Below are 18,682 nucleotides of genomic sequence, written 5' to 3' on the forward strand. Positions count from 1 at the left end.
AGTTTATTCTTTCAATGAATGCAGTTTATATGAATTTTTACAATGCAAATAAAAAAGAGAATTGCATGATTCTTCAAAGTGCCAGAAACTTAAATGCAAGGTAGGAATGAAGCAGGAATTTTTTAAGTTTTTAACTCAAAATCTACAAGTGTTACAACTTTGCAAAGGAGAAAGATTTTCATTTAAATTTTTCAAAATTCCTTGAATACACTGGAAAACATTCTTCTAAAACTATTACTGGGTCAAGATTTGGGGAGAAGAAAAAAGACTATCAAACTATTTAGATATCTAGAATCCCACACTAACAAATTTGAAAATCTCATGAAGATGATTTTCTGTCAAAATGGAAATTAGTTGCAAAACAACTAACCTGAATTCTTCAGAATATTATGAAAGACAAAAAAGACCAGGGAAATGTTCTAGAGGTTAAAGAAGACTAAAGAAATATTGATGTGGGAAGCAAAGGCAAAAGAAAAATTAAATTTCGTTACTACCTACAACCCACTGACAAGTCCTTGACACAGGCAGAGTGACATTCCTCTAGAAGCTCAGCTGCCTCCATGTTAATACTTCGCTAAGGGCAAAAGGCAATCTTAGCCCAACCCCCAAGATCCTGTAAGTCTTCTTTAACATATAAAAATTCCTTTGGAAACTTCCTTTATCTCTATCCCCCACCCAAGATATATGTTGGCAATCATTCCCCAAGCATGTGGCCCACCAATATATATCTGAAGGGTCTCATGACAAAGGTTTTATTAGACCGTAATAAATAGCCTTTTCCTAACAAGAGCTAGCCATCTCAAGGTCCTGGAAACCCCGCTTCCAAAATTCCTTAGAGACTTATGCTATTCCTAAGCCCCTCCCAACTTGGAAGTATATAATCAGCCAGTCCTCATGACCCCAGCACAGCTCTTTGCGCCCACAGGTCCAGTCCCTGTGCTTTAATAAAACCAACTTTTTAGGGACCCCTAGGTGGCTCAGTAGTTAAGGGTCTGTCTTCGGCTCAGGTCATGATCTTGGGGGTCCCAGGATCGAGCCACACTTTGGGATCCCTGCTATGGGAAGCCCAGGGGGAAGTCTGCTTCTCCCTATCTGTTGGCCCCTCCCCCTGCTCATGCTCTCTCAAATAAAAAAAATCTTTTAAAAAAACAAAACCAAAAACATCTTTTTGCACCGAAGACATCTCAAGAATTCTTTCTTGGCCATCAGCTCCAAACCCCAACATTTCCTACCTTAATAAGACAATTAAATGCCATTTACGGTCCTGAATTGGGGGGGGAAAAATCCATCTTTAAAAGACATTACTGGGGCACTTGGGTGGTTCAGTCAGTTCAGTCAATCAAGCGTCTGACTCTTGATTTCCGCTCAGATCATGATCTCAGGGTTGTGAGATTGAGCCCTGTGTCCGGCTCCACACTCAGGGGGGAGTCTGCTTGGGATTCTCTCGCCCTCTACCCCTCCCCCACCCCCTGTACTCAAGCTTGCACGTGCTCTCACACTCTCTAATAAATAAATAAATAGATCTTTAAAAAGACATTATTGTGACAAACTGGAATAATCTGAATGTACACTGTATATCTGATAAGAGTATTGTATTGTTAAATTTCCTAACTGTGGCACTTTTATTGTGTTTAGTGAAACAATGTCCTTGTTCTCAGGCAACACATGCTTCAGTATTTACAGTCATGTCTGCAATTAACTCAAACACTTTAGGGGATATCAAGTGGGTGTCTACGTAATACAGCAATAGTTATATGTTATATATGTTAACAACTGGTGAATCTTCGGAGTACAATGGGTATTCATTATACAAGTCTAGCAACTTTCCAATCAATTTTATATTTCTCAAAATAAAAAGGAGGTAAGGACAACAAGGCCAGGGTGCCTCCTACAGGTCAAGGCTACCACTATCATGCCAAAGCTGCCCACTCTGGAGGATCCAAAAGTACAGGAGGTAAAAGTTCTGTGCTTAAAATTGCAGCCCATCACTATGGAGCTCAGTGTGAAAAACCGAACAAAGAGTTCATGCTCCAGGGGCTCCTAGTAGGGCTCGGTCTGTGGAACATATGACTGCTGATCTCAGAGTTTAAGTTTGAGCCTCACGTTTGGTGTAGAGATTACTTTAAAATCTTAAAAAAAAAAAAAGCTTATGCTCTGCTGCTTAAAGAGAAAGATCTGCGGTGATGTTTTTAAAAAAGGCAAGTTTGTCAACAAGTGTGCTCTGGACTTCTTTGGGCAGATGAGGCTTCCTGTGTGGAGCCTTTACAGAATAATAGACTTGCATTAATTATTCCACCTAAGATTTTTTCTTGTTTCAAACAGCAGGCAAAATTTGAAGAGAATGTGTTGGACAAACTGGACTGGGTGCAACCCGACCTGGGAGAGCTGTCAGAGGTCACCAAGGGAAACAGACTAACCCTTACAAGAGTATCTCTATCACTCAAGACCAAGACCAGAGGCCACTCCCTGAGATAGAAGATCTTAAGTGTGCCAAATAGGGAAGCTGCCCTTTTCTCTGAACCATGGAAAGATGGGTCTACCAACCACTCAGTCATGAGCCCAGACAGTAACTTATGTAAACTCCCACACAGTTTAAACTGACCAATAAGAGTGTTCTTTCTGGGATCACAAACGTTAACAAAGAAGTTAATTTATGTGATTTGGCAGTTATTCTATACCATTTCCTTGCCATTAAAATGTTTAAAGGACAAAAATAATAAAATTTTAAAAATTAAAAGTTGGGGAAGGGGGAAAACTGGAAACAACCTAAAAGTCCAACAGTTTGATAACTAAAGCCCAGTGAAAGAATGAGAAAGTATTACATCGAATTATAATTTAAACCATGGTAATTTGGGGCACCTGGGTGGCTCAGTTGGTGAAGCATCTGCCTTTGGCTCAGGTCATGTTCCCGGGGTCCTGGGATCTAGCCCCCGCTCCCTGCTCAGCGGGGAGTCTACTTCTCCCTCTGCCCCTCCCCCACTCATGCTTGCGCACGCTTGCTCGCTCTCTCTGAAATAAAATCTTTTCAAAGTTAATAAATAAATAAATAAATAAAACGTGGTAATTTTATTGATGATTACTTTCAAACTTTAAAGCAGAAAGGTAGGAAAAACCCTAATAATAAGGAAAAACAGCAAAAGAAGAAAGATCCAACCAATTTTACTTTGAATTCACATAAAGGTGGTATATCCAAGAGAATATTCAATAAATAAAATTAGAACAAATTTCGGATTGCAGCACAGAGCCTCGAGATCCTCCCCCTCTCCCTTTACCCCCCACCCCAACTTGTGCATTCTCTTTCTCTAAAATAAAATCTTAAAAAAGAACTAAAGATAAAAATAAATACCAACAAAAAAGAAGTTAATACCTATGTAAATTTTAAAACATTAAGTTTTCCCAAAACACTGCTGAAAATTAAGACAAACTTCAAACTGCTAAAAATATTTCCAACTAGTTTATGTGAATATAAAGGATATTTAAAAAGGGCTCAAGCAAATTAAAAAAAACAACAAAAAAATAGGCAATTCTCAAGCAAGCTTATACTATAACACCAATAAAATCAAACCAATACAAACAGACATGAAAACAAATGGTTTTGGGGTGCCTGGATGGCTCAGTCACTGGGCGTCTGCCTCCGGCCCAGGTTGTGATCCCAGGGTCCTGGGATTGAGCCCCGTGTCGGGCTCCCTGCTCAGTGGGAAGCCTGCTTCTCCCTCTCCCATTGCCCCCTGCTTGTGTTCCCTCTTGCTGTCTGTCTCTGTCAAATAAATAAATAAATCTTAAAAAAAAAAAAAAGAAATTTTTTTTCTGAAATTGAAATTTCAGGGATTTAATGGTCAAACCTAGGACTCTCAAAGGTACATATGTAAGAATGTATGACAGGGATGCCTGGTGGCTCAGTCAGTTGAGCATCTGACTCTTGGTTTCGGCTTAGGTCATGATGGCAGGGTTGTGGAATGGAGTCCCACCTCCAGTCTGTGCTCCACCTGGAGTTTACTTGAGATTCTCTCCCTCTCCCATGACCCCCTCCCCAGGCTCGCACTCTCTCTAATAATTAAAATCTTTTTTAAAAAATGTATGAGAAATAAGAATGTACACTGATTCGCATTTCTGGAAAGCAATGCTGGGCTAGGCATCAATATAAAAACCCTCCTGCCCTTTGACTCAGCTCTACCTCTAGGAACTAAAAAAATAATTATAACAAGTATGTTCATAACAGCATTACTTATAAGAGCAAAACAGCTAGAAATAATCTAAAGGTCTATCACTGGGGCGCCTGGGTGGCTCAGTCGTTAAGCGTCTGCCTTCTGCTCAGGTCATGATCTGAGGGTCCTGGGATCGAGCCCCACATCGGGCTCCCTGCTCGGCGGGAAGGCTGCTTCTCCCTCTCTGGCTGTCTCTCTGTGTCAAATAAATAAATAAAATCTTTAAAAAATAAAAAATAAATAAAGGTCTATCACTAGAGACATGAGTAAATGAATCCATCTGACAAATTTCTGTAAGCCATTTTAAAAATTCCGGTTTCAAAGAATATTAATGGCATGGGAATGTGGCCACAATAAAAGTTGTACAAACGCAATTTTTTAAATATATAAATAATATTTATTTATATTTATAAATATTTATAATATTTATTATATCATAAGCACTATATTAAGTACATTATATCCATTATCTAATTTATTCTTTTTTTAAGATTTGAGAGAGAGAGCACGGAGTGGGAGGGGCAGAGGAGAGGGAGAGAGAATCTCAAGCAGATTCCTCACTAAGTGAGGAGCCCGATGCGGGGCTTAATCTCACAACACTGAGATCAGGACCTGAGCGAAAAACAAGAACTGGAAAAACAAAAAAAAAACAAGAGTTGGTCGCACAACTGACTGTGCCATCCAGGCACCCCTAATTTATTCTTTTTTTTCTTTAAGATTTTATTTATTTTAGAGAGCGCAGGAGCAGTGGGAGGAGCAGAGGGAGAGGAACAAGCAGACTCCGTGCTGAGCACAGAGCCCAAGGCAAGGCTCAATCTTAGGAACCAAGATCACAACCTGAGTGGAAATCAAGAGCCAGATGCTCAACTGACTGAGGCACCTAGGCGCCCCCTTAATTTGTTCTCTTAAAGGCACTATTAAGTAGCTCTTAAGTAGAGATGTTATGAGGATTCAGATTTTTCACTTAGTAAAGTACCTGGCACACAGCAAATAGTACTATTTACTTTTATTATCCCCATATTACAGATTTTGAAACTCAAGATTCAGAGAAATTAAGTGATTTGCTATAAAATCACATAGCTAAGGGGCCCATGGGTGGCTCAGTCCTTTAGGCATTTGCCTTCGGCTCAGGTCATGATCACAGGATCATGGGATTGAGCCCCACATCGGGTTCACTGCTCAGCAGGGAGTCTGCTTCTCCCTCTTACTGATGCTCAAATAAATAAAATCTTTTTAAAAAAATCACATAGCAACTAAGTGGTGGAACAAAAATCTGAACTGAAAGGATTTAATTCTAGAATCTCCATTTCTTTTTTTTTTTTTAAGATTTTATTAGAGAGAGCAAGCACAAGCAGGGAAAGGGGCAGAGGGAGCAGCAGACTCCCCGCTGAGCGCGGAGCCCGATGTGGGGCTTGATCCCAGGACCCCGGGATCATGACCTGAGCCGAAGGCTTAACCGACTGAGCCACCCAGGTGCCCCTAGAATCTCCACTCTTAACTATTATGCTATACAATGTCTATACATTAAAAATACACAGAAGCAATAGTAAAGGAAATACACCAAAACAGTGATATCTTCTAAGTGGTAAAATCAGTGATGGCTTTTATCTTCCAAATGTTCTACATTTACACATAAATTACTTTTAAAACTATTTTTTTCCAGAGAACTTTAAAATACCAGTAACACAGGGACATCTGGCTGGCTGGCTCAGTTGGTGGAGCATGCAACGCTTGATCTCAGGATTGTAAGTTCAAGTCCCATGTTGGGTGCAGAGATTACTTAAAAATAAATTCATTATTTTTTACATAGAATCTTTTTAAAAATATCAGTAACACAAATATCAGTATTATAATACCTAGAAGACATAAAATCTTCATCAAAAGCTTAGTCTTGTTAGTTCAGTATCACAATACTTTCAAGAATGTCAACATTTTCTGATAAAGGGAAACTACTGGGGCGCCTGGGTGGCTCAGTCGTTAAGCGTCTGCCTTTGGCTCAGGTCATGATCCCAGGGTCCTGGGATAGGTCCTTGCTCTGTGGGAAGCCTGCTTCTTCCTCTCCCACTCCCCCTGCTTGTGTTCCCTCTCTAGCTGGCTGTCTCTTTGCCAAATAAATAACATCTTAAAAAAAAAAAAAAAAAGGAAACTACTGATCAGAGCTCAATAAACAAAATGTAATGCTTAAAGAAATATCGGTCATAATATCTTCTGTTTTTCAAGAAAATATAAAGACAACAGCTAAAATATCCAATATGTCCAATGTATAAAGTAATGTTCTGGTGATTTAGCAGTGCAGCATCGAATGAATATGATGAAGAAATAAAAAACATTTTGCTTCTGGTATAACTATTCCCACTGTACACCAATTGTAACTTGGATAACTCTAGTTTACGTTAGCCAAGAATAATTCCTTTATTAACAAAAGGAAAGGAATATTTAACTTCAATATTCAAAACAGATTATTCTTTTTTTTTTTTAAAGATTTATTTATTTATTTGAGAGAGCGAGAATGAGAGAGAGTACATGAGAGGGGGGAGGGTCAGAGGGAGAAGCAGGCTCCTCGCTGAGCAGGGAGCCCGATGCGGGACTCGATCCCAGGACTCCAGGATCATGACCTGAGCGGAAGGCAGTCGCCCAACCGAGCCACCCAGGCGCCCCAAAACAGATTATTCTTAGGGGCGCCTGGATGGCTCAACTGGTTAAACATCTGACTCTTGGTTTCGGCTCAGGTCATGATCTCAGGGTTGTGAGATCGATCCCCACATCCAGCTCAGCACAGAGTCTGCTTGAATTCTTTCTCTTCCTCCCCCTCAGCCCCTTCCCCTACTTGTGTGCATGCACTCTCTCTCAAATAAATAGATAGCTCTTTAAGTTGTTATTTTAGATTTAGATTAGCCTTTTTGGCCCTCTTTTAACCTAGTCATTTTGCAGTGTATATTCTTAGTTCTGCCATTCTCAAAAGGAGAACTGTCCTGTCTTAACTGCTTTCTAGATTGAAAAATCTTTTCACATCTTATATTAGCTCTAATAACTGAAAGCCAAACTCTATTTACATTTTTTTTATTAACAGTAATTCAAGAGGTAACAGCTGTGATAAAGCCCTGTAAAATTACTAATCAGCTATGTTATTACAGACAGAAGAATGGACAGCCCATTTATTTACTACATAGAAGTTCAAAGGCATTATAAAACTATGTATTTGACATCTCCATTTCAATATCTCAAAGGCACTTCTAACTCAACATAATCTCATCACTTAAACTAATCTTCCTTTTGTGTGTGTCCCCTATATAAAACAAAGTGAACCAACCTAATATATCCAATTCAGCAATTCAGAAACCTAAGAGTTATTTTTTGACAACTCCCTTTCCCTCACTCATAACCCAATCCATCATCACGTCTTAGAGATTTGTCCTCCTAAAACTTTCTCAAATTGATGCACTTTACTACATCTCCACAATCCCCTCCTTACTCCATCCAGGATACTACCATAGCTCACTCGGCTACCTTACTATAACAACTTCCTAAATCTTATCATTGCATCCACTCTTGGCCCTTCTCAAATCCAATCTACTACAACCAGAATGACCTTTCAAAATACAAATCTGATTATGTCATTCCCTCTAGGTGTTCAATGCCTTTACACTGTATCTCAGTTGAAACAAAAATCATTAACATAACATTTAAGGAATTGATCTGACCCCACCTACCTCTTTAGCCTCAACTGCAACTTCCTGTGCTCTGATAACACAGGCCTCTCAGTTGTTTTTTTTCTTAAAGATTTTATTTATCTATCAGAGAGAGAGCATGAGAGCGGGGAGGGTCAGAGGGAGAAGCAGACTCCCTGCCGAGCAGGGAGCCCGATGCGGGAGTCCCGAGACTCCAGGATCATGACCTGAGCCGAAGGCAGTCGCCCAACCAACTGAGCCACCCAGGCGCCCCAGGCCTCTCAGTTTATTGTCGTGCTCCTTTTACCACAGACCTTGAACAAACAGTAACTAAAAACACAGGTTCTAGAATTATATTGTCTACGTCCCAAAACTGGATCTGCCAACATACTAACTTTTGGCAGTTAACTGGAAGCAATTTAATCTCTCTGACCTCAGCTTTCCCAACTCTACAATAGGGGAAATGGTAGTATCTATGTCATGGAGGTTTTGTAAGGGTCAAATATGTGTAGAGAACATACTGCTCATAAGCAGTAAGCACTTCATGCCAAACTCCTCTACTTGCTTTATTTTCTTATTTTTATTTTTTAAGGTTTTTATTTTAATTCCAGTATAGTTAACACACAGTGTTATAGTAGTTTCAGGTGTACAATATTCAACAATTCCATACCTTACTCAGTGCTTATCATAAGTATACTCCTTAAATCCCCACACCCACCTCCCCTCTGGTAACCCTCAGCTTGTTCACTATAGTTAAGAGTGTGTTTCTTAGTTTATCTCCCTCATTCTTTTTTTTTTTTTCCTTTGCATGTTTCTTAAATTCCACATGAGTAATATCATATGGTATTTGTCTTTCTCTGACTTATTTTACTTAGCATTATACTCTCTAGCTCCACCTATGTTGTTGCAAATGGCAAGATTTCATTCCATTTTATAGCTGAATAATATTCCACTGTATATATATACCACCTCTTTTTTATCCGTTCATCTATCAATGGACACATGGGCTGCTTCCATGCTGCAATAAATATAGGGGTGCATGCAGCCCACTGAATTTGTGTTTTTGTATTTTAAGAGTAAATACCCAGTAGTGCAATTACTGGATCATAGGGTAATTCTATTTTTATTTTAAAGTTTTATTTACTTAAGTAATCTATACACCCAACATGGGGCTTGAGCCCGAGATCAAGAGTTGCACACTCCTCTAACTGAACCAGCCAGGCACCCTATTTTTAACCTTTTGAGGAACCTCCATACTGCTTTTCACAGTAGCTGTACCAGTTTGCATTCCCACCAATAGTGCACAAGGGTTCTTCTTAATCCACACCCTTGACAACACTTGTTATTTCTTGCCTTTTTGATTTTAGCCATACTGACAGGTATGAGGTGGTATCTCATTGTAGTTTTAATTTGCAGTTCTCTGATGATAAGTGATGTTGATGAAGCATCTTTTCATGTGTCTGTTGGCCATCTGTATGTCTTCTTTGGAGAAATGTCTGTTCATGTCTTCTACCCATTATTTCTTTTCTCTCTCTCTCTCTCTTTTTTTTTGTAAGCTCTATGCCAAGCTGGGGCTTGAACTCATGACCCTGAGATCAAGAGTCACATGCTTTACCAACTGAGCCAGCCAGGCACCCCTCTTCTGCCCATTTTTGAATTGGATTGCTTTTTGGGTGTTTGGTTGTATCAGTTCTTTATATATTTTTGGATACTCTTTATCAGATATGTCATTTGCAAATATCTTCTCCCATTCAGTAGGCTGCCATTTAGTTTTTTGATTGTTTCCTTCACCTTGCAGAAGCTTTTTATTTTGATGTTGTCTAAACTCCTTTTTCTTCAATCTCTGGTTATCACCTCCACTGGGAAACTTTTCCCAACCCAATTCTTCTTCCAGGCACAATTAACTGCTTTTGTGTGTGTGTGTGTGTGTGTGTAATGCTTCTATAAGGTCTGCTTATACTCAATTAACACTCATGTCATCTCACTGTTCTGAACTGTTTACCAATCTATCTCATCCTACTAGTAGGTAGTTCCTTAAAGGCAGAGGCTATCTTATTAATCTTTGAATCTGATGTACCTAACACAGTAACTCTGATAGTAGGCATTCAAGAAATATCAGAGTGAATATAGAAATCAGGTAAACAATGAAAAATAAGGTTTTAATACAAGAATTGTGACATAAATAAAAAGATTTTATGTACAATTATGTTTTTTTTTTCAAGTATGGTCTACAGCTACCTGTGTAAAAACTGCCTACTGTATTTTTAAAATGCATACCTCTGGCCCCTCATCAAACCTATATATCTACAATTTTTCATAAACTTTTTTTTTGTAAACCAAAGGTTGAAAGTTGCTAGATTAGCATAACGAATTTATGCAATTACTAAATATAATTTATGAAAATGTATAATACAGTGGTCAAACATTACCCTTCAAAGTCCTTAAGAGTAATGAAATCATTTAATTGAACCTACTACAATTATTTGTAAGCCAAGACTACTGGTAGGTTGTATTCAACATTTTTGAATAGGAGAGTCTGAGGGATAAAATAAAACTGTCTGGAGATTATATCTAATAGGATATTCTCCTTAACCTAGTTTGGAAGTGAAAAGGGGCAACAATTTAAAATATAAACAATTTAACCTACATCAAATTATGCCCAAACCTGAGAAGCACTAATAAACAAAATATAAACTACTTGGATTATTTAGGACATACCTGCTCTCAATTATCTCCATTATATATTCCACTATAGTAAGATCCACCTTTAAGTTACATTTCTAAGCTTTGTGTCCTCCCTAATATTCCCCCACAAAAAAAAAAACAATTTAACAATACACATATTTTATGACTTTCCTTTCAATCATTACACAACTAATAGATAATCTGTGAACTAATATTTGCAGAGAAAATGAGTCAAAACACAACAAACCCTGCCTTTTTGTCATTTTTTCTTCAAATAGAAGAAAAAGCTCTTGTGAGTTTTCCCAAATCTCAATGCATAGTTTTCCTTTAATACTTAAAGTACAGTTACAAGATAAAAATTGAATTTTTTTACTGTCAACAAAATCTAGCATATTGATTAATCTTAGAATCCCTTTCAAAATAAAAATTGAGCCTTGGGCGCCTGGGTGGCTCAGTTGGTTAAGCGACTGCCTTCGGCTCAGGTCATGATCCTGCAGTCCCGGGATCGAGTCCCGCATAGGGCTCCCTGCTCGGCAGGGAGTCTGCTTTGCCCTCTGACCCTATCCCCTCTCGTGTGTTCTCTCTCTCTCATTCTCTCTCTCTCAAATAAATAAAATCTTTAAAAAAAAAAAAAAAAAATTGAGCCTACTGTGTGACATAACAGACTCAGAACAGAATTATAAAAGGTACCTTAGATATCCTTTAAGTCAATATTTACATTATGGATCAGGGCCTGAAAGGTTGAGTGGTTGCCTAAGGTCACACTTACTAACAGAACTAGAATTAAAAATCTAAATTTACTGGGGCACCTGGGTGGCTCAGTCATTAAGCGGCTGCCTTCGGCTCAGGTCACGATCCCAGGGTCCTGGAATCGAGCCCCACATCCGGCTCCCTGCTCTGCAAGAAGCCTGCTTCCCCCTCTCCCACTCCCTTGCTTGTGTTCCCTCTCTCACTGTGTCTCTTTCTGTCAAATAAATAAATAAAATCTTTAAAAAAAAAATTTTTTTAATTTACTAAATGCAAGGTAATGTGCTGAACTGGATCCTGGAATAGGAAAAAGGACATCAGTGGAAAAATCTGGATAAATCTGAATAAAGTCAGTAATTTAGTTAATAGTTTTATATCAATATGAACTTCGTAATTTCAACAAATATATCCACTGTTATACAAAACATTAACAGGGGCGCCTGGGTGGCTCAGTCGTTAAGCGTCTGCCTTCGGCTCAGGTCATGATCCCAGGGTCCTGGGATCGAGCCCCGCATCGGGCTCCCTGCTCTGTGGGGAGCCTGCTTCTCCCTCACCCTCTGCTTGCCTCTCTGCCTACTTGTGCTCTCCCTCTCTCTCTGTCAAATAAATAAAGAAAGTCTTTAAAAAAAAAAAAAACATTAACAGAGCAAGCTGGGTGAAAAGTACATGAGAACTCTCTGTACTAATTTTTCCGTAAATCTAAAACTATAAAATAAAATAAAATAAAAATTAAAGGCTTACTTTAAAAACTCTAAATCTAAAACTAATGTCTAATCCAGAATGCTTCCTTTCTATTTGTATAACATTCCCTACCAGAAAGGCATTAAATTCTAAGTATTCAGAGGTAACAAAATAAAGCACCTCCCAACCAAACACAATCAAAAGAAATCCTCCCTGTTTTTCTGCTTAACACTGAATTCTTACTATATACTCCAGGCATTTTACTTATTTTATTGAATTCTCACAACTATCCTAAAGTAATTATCAACCCAAATTATACCTGAGGTTGAAAAAAGTTAAGTAATTTGCTTACTATCACCTAGGCACTTTAGAATCATGTGTACTTGAATGAGCAAGAAGAATTTGCTACTAAATTTTACAGATTCTATCTTCACAGTGTTTTTCACTGTGATGTGTTTTTCACATCAAAACCTCTTGTCTGTTCTAGAGAAAAAAACCTCCCAAACACTTATTTTTTTTTTCAAGATTTTACTTATTTGAGAGAGAGCACAAGCACAAGCAGGGGGGAGGGGCAGAGGGAGAGGAAAAAGATTTCCCGCTGAACAGGGAGCCCAACACGGGGCTCGATCCCAGGACCCTGAGTGAAAGGCAGACACTTAACTGACTGAGCCACCCAGGTGCCCCCAAAACAAGCATTTAAATCTCTAGTCTTTCCCCCTTAATCCATTATGATGTACATCTATAGTTGTTTACTGGCTTCCCAGAATCTACCCCCACTTTTTTTTTTTTTTTTAAGATTTTATTTATTTGACAGAGAGAGACACAGCGAGAGAGGGAACACAAGCAGGGGGAGTGGGAGAGGGAGAAGCAGACTTCCTGCAGAGCAGAGACCCCGATGCGGGGCTCGATCCCAGGACCCTGGGATCATGACCTGAGCCGAAGGCAGACACTTAACAACTGAGCCACCCAGGCACCCCTACCCCCACTTTTTAGTAAAGGAACTGATTTCCTTCTGGGAAATTACCTCTCCTCTACCTAGATAGGACTATGTATAAATATGCCTAGTTCTGGGGCACCTGACTGGCTCAGTTAGTAGAGCATGTGACTCTTAATCCTGGGGTTGTTGAGTTTGAGCCCCATAGTGTGTAGAGATTATTTTAAAAAGTAAGATTTTAAAAATAATAAATAAATAAATAGCCCTAGTTCTGCCCTCATAGATGATTGGACATGAACCCTACTAAGCCAATCCCACTCTCTGTTCTCAAGGATCCTAAATCCTGAGCAAAATGAGACAAGTTTGGGGGGGGGAAATGGGTGCCACTAATTTATTCCGGTGGCCTGTTTAGACTGTCAATTCATGGGGCGCCTGGGTGGCTCAGTTGATTAAGTGTCCAACTCTTGGTTTCCTGGCTCAAGCAAGGGTTGTGAGATCAAGCCCCACATGGGGCTCTACGCTGGGTGTCGAGCCTGCTTAAGATTCTCTCTCCGGGGGTGCCTGGGTGGCTCAGTTGGTTAGGCGACTGCCTTTGGCTCAGGTCATGATCCTGGAGTCCCGGGATCGAGTCCCGCATCGGGCTCCCTGTTCGGCAGGGAGTCTGCTTCTCCCTCTGACCCTCCCCCCTCTCATGCTCTCTCTATCTCATTCTCTCTCTCAAATAAATAAAATCTTTGGAAAAAAAAAAAAAAGATTCTCTCTCCGGCTCCCTCTTGTTCCTACCCTCCAAGCACCTGCTTATGCTCTCTCCCTCTCAAAAAACAAACAAACAAACAAACAAAAATGTCAATTCATTCCTGTTATCAACATCCCAGGAACTCCCAGACTGACTCTCCAACCTTCCTTTTATGTCTATGAGCAAATTAGTAGCCTTACAATAAGTTTCTTTTCTCCTTAAGACAATGTCACTTTTCTGCCGGCGAAGACTCTAATGGATACAGCACCCTTGACTCATTTAAGATCTCTAAATCACCTCGAAAGTATAACTCAATCCTCCTGCTCAAAAATCTTAAATTACCCACAACTTCCCACTATTACACTCTTCTCTAGGGAGACTTTTCAGGGTTCTCCCGATTTGGGTCCAATCAACATTTCTGAACTTATTTCTCACCAATGGCATCATATATATTAGCGCTGTCTTCTCCACTTGGAATGCTATCCCACCATCTTTGCCTATAAATCTTATCCACCATTCCAAATCTACTTCAATTATTCCCTTGTGTGTAAATTCTTATCAATTCCACTAACACACCAAAATATTGTTAAAAAAAAAAAATCCCCATGCCACTTGGCAGCTATTAGTCCATATTCTGCACTTATTTCTGTATGGATTATATTCTTCCACTGACCCCACTAACTCTTCCAAAAGGCAGAAGGAGTAGAAATATGTCAAGTACGTGCTGTCACAATTCAATCAAGAATAGTATCTCCAGGGCGCCTGGGTGGCTCAGTTGGTTAAGTGTCTGCCTTGAGCTCGGGTCATGATCCCAGGGTCCTGGGATCAAGCCCCACATCGGGCTCCCTGCTCAGTGGACAGCCTGCTTCTCCCTCTGCCTACCACTCCCCCTGCTTGTATGCTCTGTCGAATAAATAAAATCTTAAAAAAAAAAAGAATAGCATCACCAGGGGCACCTGGCTGGCTCAGTCAGAGAAGCACACGACTCTTGGTCTCAGGGTTTTAAGTTCAAGCCCCAAGTTGAGTGTAGAGACTACCCAAATAAATAAACTTAAAAAAAAAAAGATAATATCACAATATTGGCTATAATATTATGAAAAAATTTAAACCAATCAAATTGTTTTTGAGAATTGGTATATGCAAATTTGGGATCAACTTCTGCTTGTGAGCAATGATAGAGTAAATGGGACAGGATTTATTTTCCTGTCATAAGACCTGAAACACTGGGAAAATATAAAATTCCTTTTTAGGCACTGAACAAGAGGCAACACATGACCATAACCTCTGAGAGAAGTAAAACAAGGTAAGTTCTATGGTTATTGGCTTTCTACCTAAAAACACTTTCCAGAATGCAGCACAGGCAAAGGGATTCCAAGTAAAGCATAGCACTCTCTGAGCTAAGAAGACCAAGAGTTTAGGAGAGCCAAGCCAACCGAAATAGAGAAAGTGGACTTTCTAGAGAAAAAATTCCAGAACTGTTTAGGGGATGCCTTCCAATATTTTGCTGAATTAAGTTCCACATGCACAGGGTGAAACTCTGATAAGGCCAGGCAAAGAACAACTACCAGGCAGCTAAACTCCCAGAAGTCACACAGGCTGGAAGATGTCTGAGTTCCAACTCAACCACAATGGAGGGTCCTTGTTGAAGACTTATGGCACTCAGTAGAGACCCCCAAAAGGGTCATAACTTAATAGTAAAGCTAAATTAGCCCTAGTATAAAGACTACTCGAAATTTACCTTAGTGAAGCTTAAAAACAACCCTGAAGGGATTAAACTGATCCACAAGTAACTGCCCATCAGAACAAAGTTTAACATTCTTTAAAAATAGACCAAAAAATTCAGCATAAAAAGAAAAAAGTGACAACATACTAAACTCAATCAAAAATTAAAAGACATACCAAAAAGTGCTGGCTTCAGCAGCACATGTACTAAAATTACAACGATGCGGAGAATATTAGCATGGTTTCTGTGCAAGGATGTCATGCAAATTCACGAAGCCATCCATAAAAAAAAAAAAAAATTTTTTTTTAAATGCAGGGGTGCCTGGATGGCTCAGTCAGTGGAGCATGCGATTCTTGATCTCAGAGTTGTAAGTTCAAGTCCCATACTGAGTGTAAAGATTACTTAAAAATAAAATCTTTTTAAAAATGCAAATTAAAAAAGAAAGACATACCAAAAATCCCAGGAAATGTTATCCATAACTGGCAGAAAAACTGATCAACAAAAATAGACCTCAGAATGAAAGAGAAATTAGCAGAAAAGGGCATTAAATTAGTTTTTCTAAATACCTATAAGCATTTAAATAATAACATATACATAATGAGGAGAGAAAAGAGGAAAAAAACCAAAACAGAACAAAATGGAACTTCAAAGGATGAAAAATACAATTCAGAAATGTAAAAATATACTAGATGGGACTGATAGCATATGTGACACTGAAGAAAACACATAAATTTTTAAAAGATCCATTAATATGAAGACATGAAAATAAGAACTAACTGGGCACCTGGGTGGCTCAGTTGGTTAAGCGACTGCCTTCAGCTCAGGTCATGATCCCAGGGTCCTGGGATCGAGCCCCGCATCGGGCTCCCTGCTCCGCGGGAAGCCTGCTTCTCCCTCTCCCACTCCCCCTGCTTGTGTTCCTGCTCTCACTCTCTCTCTCTCTCTGTCAAATAAATAAATAAAATCTTAAAAAAAAAAAAATCAATAATAAAAAAAGTCTTAAGACTAGTCAGAGAAAAAAAGACATGTTTCCTACAGAGAAACAAAAATAAGAATGACTGCTGAATTCTCATATGAAATTGTGCAAGTCAAAAACATAATGGCATGACATCTTTCATGTACTAAAAAAACTGTCAATCTAGACTATCATATACGGTAAAAAATATACTTTAAAATTGAAGGTGAGGGGCGCCTGGGTGGCTCAGTCGTTGGGCATCTGCCTTCAGCTCAGGTCATGACCCCAGGGTCCTGGGATCGAGCCCGGCATCGGGCTCCCTGCTCAGCGGGAAGCCTGCTTCCCCCTCTCCTACCCCCCTTGCTTGTGTTCCCTCTCTCGCTGTGTCTCACTCTGTCAAATAAATATATAAAATCTTTTAAAAAAATAAATAAAATAAAATCGAAGGTGATTCTACACACCTATCAGAATGGCTAAAATAAAAAAAAATTATAACACCAAATGCTATGAAATAAGCTAGTCACTAAAGGCCAAATATGTATGATTCCTTTCAAATACTATTTAATTCCCAGGGCCTGGGAGGGGCAGGGAATGAGGAATAAGTGTGTAATTGATACAGAATTTTAACTGGGGAAAGATAAAAAGTTTTAGAAATGGATGGTAGAGAAGGTTGCACAACAATGTCAATGTACTTAATGTCACAGAACTATACATTTTTTTTTTAAAGATTTTCTTTATTTGACACACAGAGAGAAAGAGAAGGAGTGAACAAGCAGGGGAAGAAGGAGAGGGAGAAGCAGGCTCCCTGCTGAGCAGGGAGCCTCACTCAAGGCTCAATCTAGGACCCTGGGATCATGACCTGAGCTGAAGGCAGACAGTTAACTGACAGAGCCACCCAGACGCCCCGCACAGAACTATACACTTAAAAATGGCTAAAATGGTAAATTTTACACTACATATATTTCCCACAATTAAAAAAAAAAGGCTAGTGAAGATATGAAAAAACTAGATTACTCACATATCGTTAGTAGAAATGTAAAGGTATTATTTATTTGAGAGAGAGAAACAGAGCACAAATGCAAGGGAGGGGAAGGGGCAAAGGGAGAGGCAGAGAGAGAGAATCTCAAGCAGACTCCATGCCCAGCGTGGAGCCCAGTGCAGGGTTCAATCCCACAGCACTGAGATCATGACCTGAGCTGAAACCAAGAGTCCAACCCTCAACCGAATGAGCCAGCCAGGCTCCCCTCACTAGTAAAAATGTAAACTGTTACAGACACTCTAGAAAAGTATGGCAGTTTCTTACAAAACTAAACATGTGTGTGGTATATAACCCAACAATTGAATTCTTGGATATTTATTCCAGATAGCAAAACTTACGTTCACACAAAAACCTACACCATTTGTATGCCTGTACTTCATTTGTAGTAACAAAAAACTGGGAAATACCCAAATAGCTTTTAGTAGGTAAATGGTTAAACAAAACAAGGAACATACATACCATAAACAACTACTTTGCAATAAGAACAAACCACTGGTACATTTAACAACTTAGATGAATCTCAAGCAAATCATGCTAAGTGAAAAAAAACTTATTTCACACACTCCCTAAATGTCAAAATTGTAGAGATGAAGAACACAAGTGACTTTTAGGGGTTCGGGAGGGTAAGGGAGAGAGGCAGCTGTGACAATAAGGGTAGCCCAAGTGATCCTTGTGATGGAATTATTCTGTATTGACTGTGGTAGCTGTCATAGGAATCTACACATGTGATAAAACTGCACAGAACTAAATATATACACAAATTCACACACAGGGGTGCCTGGGTGGCTCAGTCGGTTGAGCAACTGCCTTCGGCTCAGGTCATGATCCCAGGATCCTGGGATCGAGCCCCACGTTGGGCTCTCTGCTCAGCGGGGAGCCTGCTTCTCCCTCTCGCCGCTCCCCCTGCCTGTGCTCTCTCTCTCTCTCAAATGAATAAAATCTTTAAAAAAACAACAGAGTGCTGTGTATTGTGTAAGACTGATGAATCACAGACCTGTACTCCTGAAACAAATAATACATTATATGTTAAAAAAAAAAAGGAAAAAAATAAAGTAAAATTGGGATACAAAAAATAAAAAATAAAAAAACAAACACACACAAAGGAGTGTAGGCAAAACTGGTGAAATCTGAGTAAGGTCAAGTGAACTGTATCAATGTCAATTTCCTACTTGTGATACTACACTATAGTTACCCAAGATATTACCACTGGGGGAACCTGGGCGAAGAGTCGACAAGATCTCTCTGTATTATTTCTCATAATTGCATGTGAACCTACAGTTACATCAAACAAAAGGGTTTCTTTCAATTA

The 18,682-nt window shown here is 39.3% G+C and overlaps 1 protein-coding gene and 2 pseudogenes across 1 annotated transcript in view; 2 read left to right on the forward strand and 1 right to left on the reverse strand.

Moving 5' to 3' along the window:
- Positions 1 to 18,682, reverse strand: part of TAOK1 (TAO kinase 1) — a 157,368-nt gene that overhangs the window by 112,828 nt on the left and 25,858 nt on the right. The window lies entirely within an intron of this gene.
- Positions 1,913 to 2,498, forward strand: LOC110593314 (annotated as a pseudogene).
- On the forward strand, positions 15,562 to 15,682 carry LOC123326761 (annotated as a pseudogene).

This window comes from Neomonachus schauinslandi, chromosome 15 (genome assembly GCF_002201575.2).
Source record: "Neomonachus schauinslandi chromosome 15, ASM220157v2, whole genome shotgun sequence".
Classification (NCBI taxonomy): domain Eukaryota; kingdom Metazoa; phylum Chordata; class Mammalia; order Carnivora; family Phocidae; genus Neomonachus; species Neomonachus schauinslandi.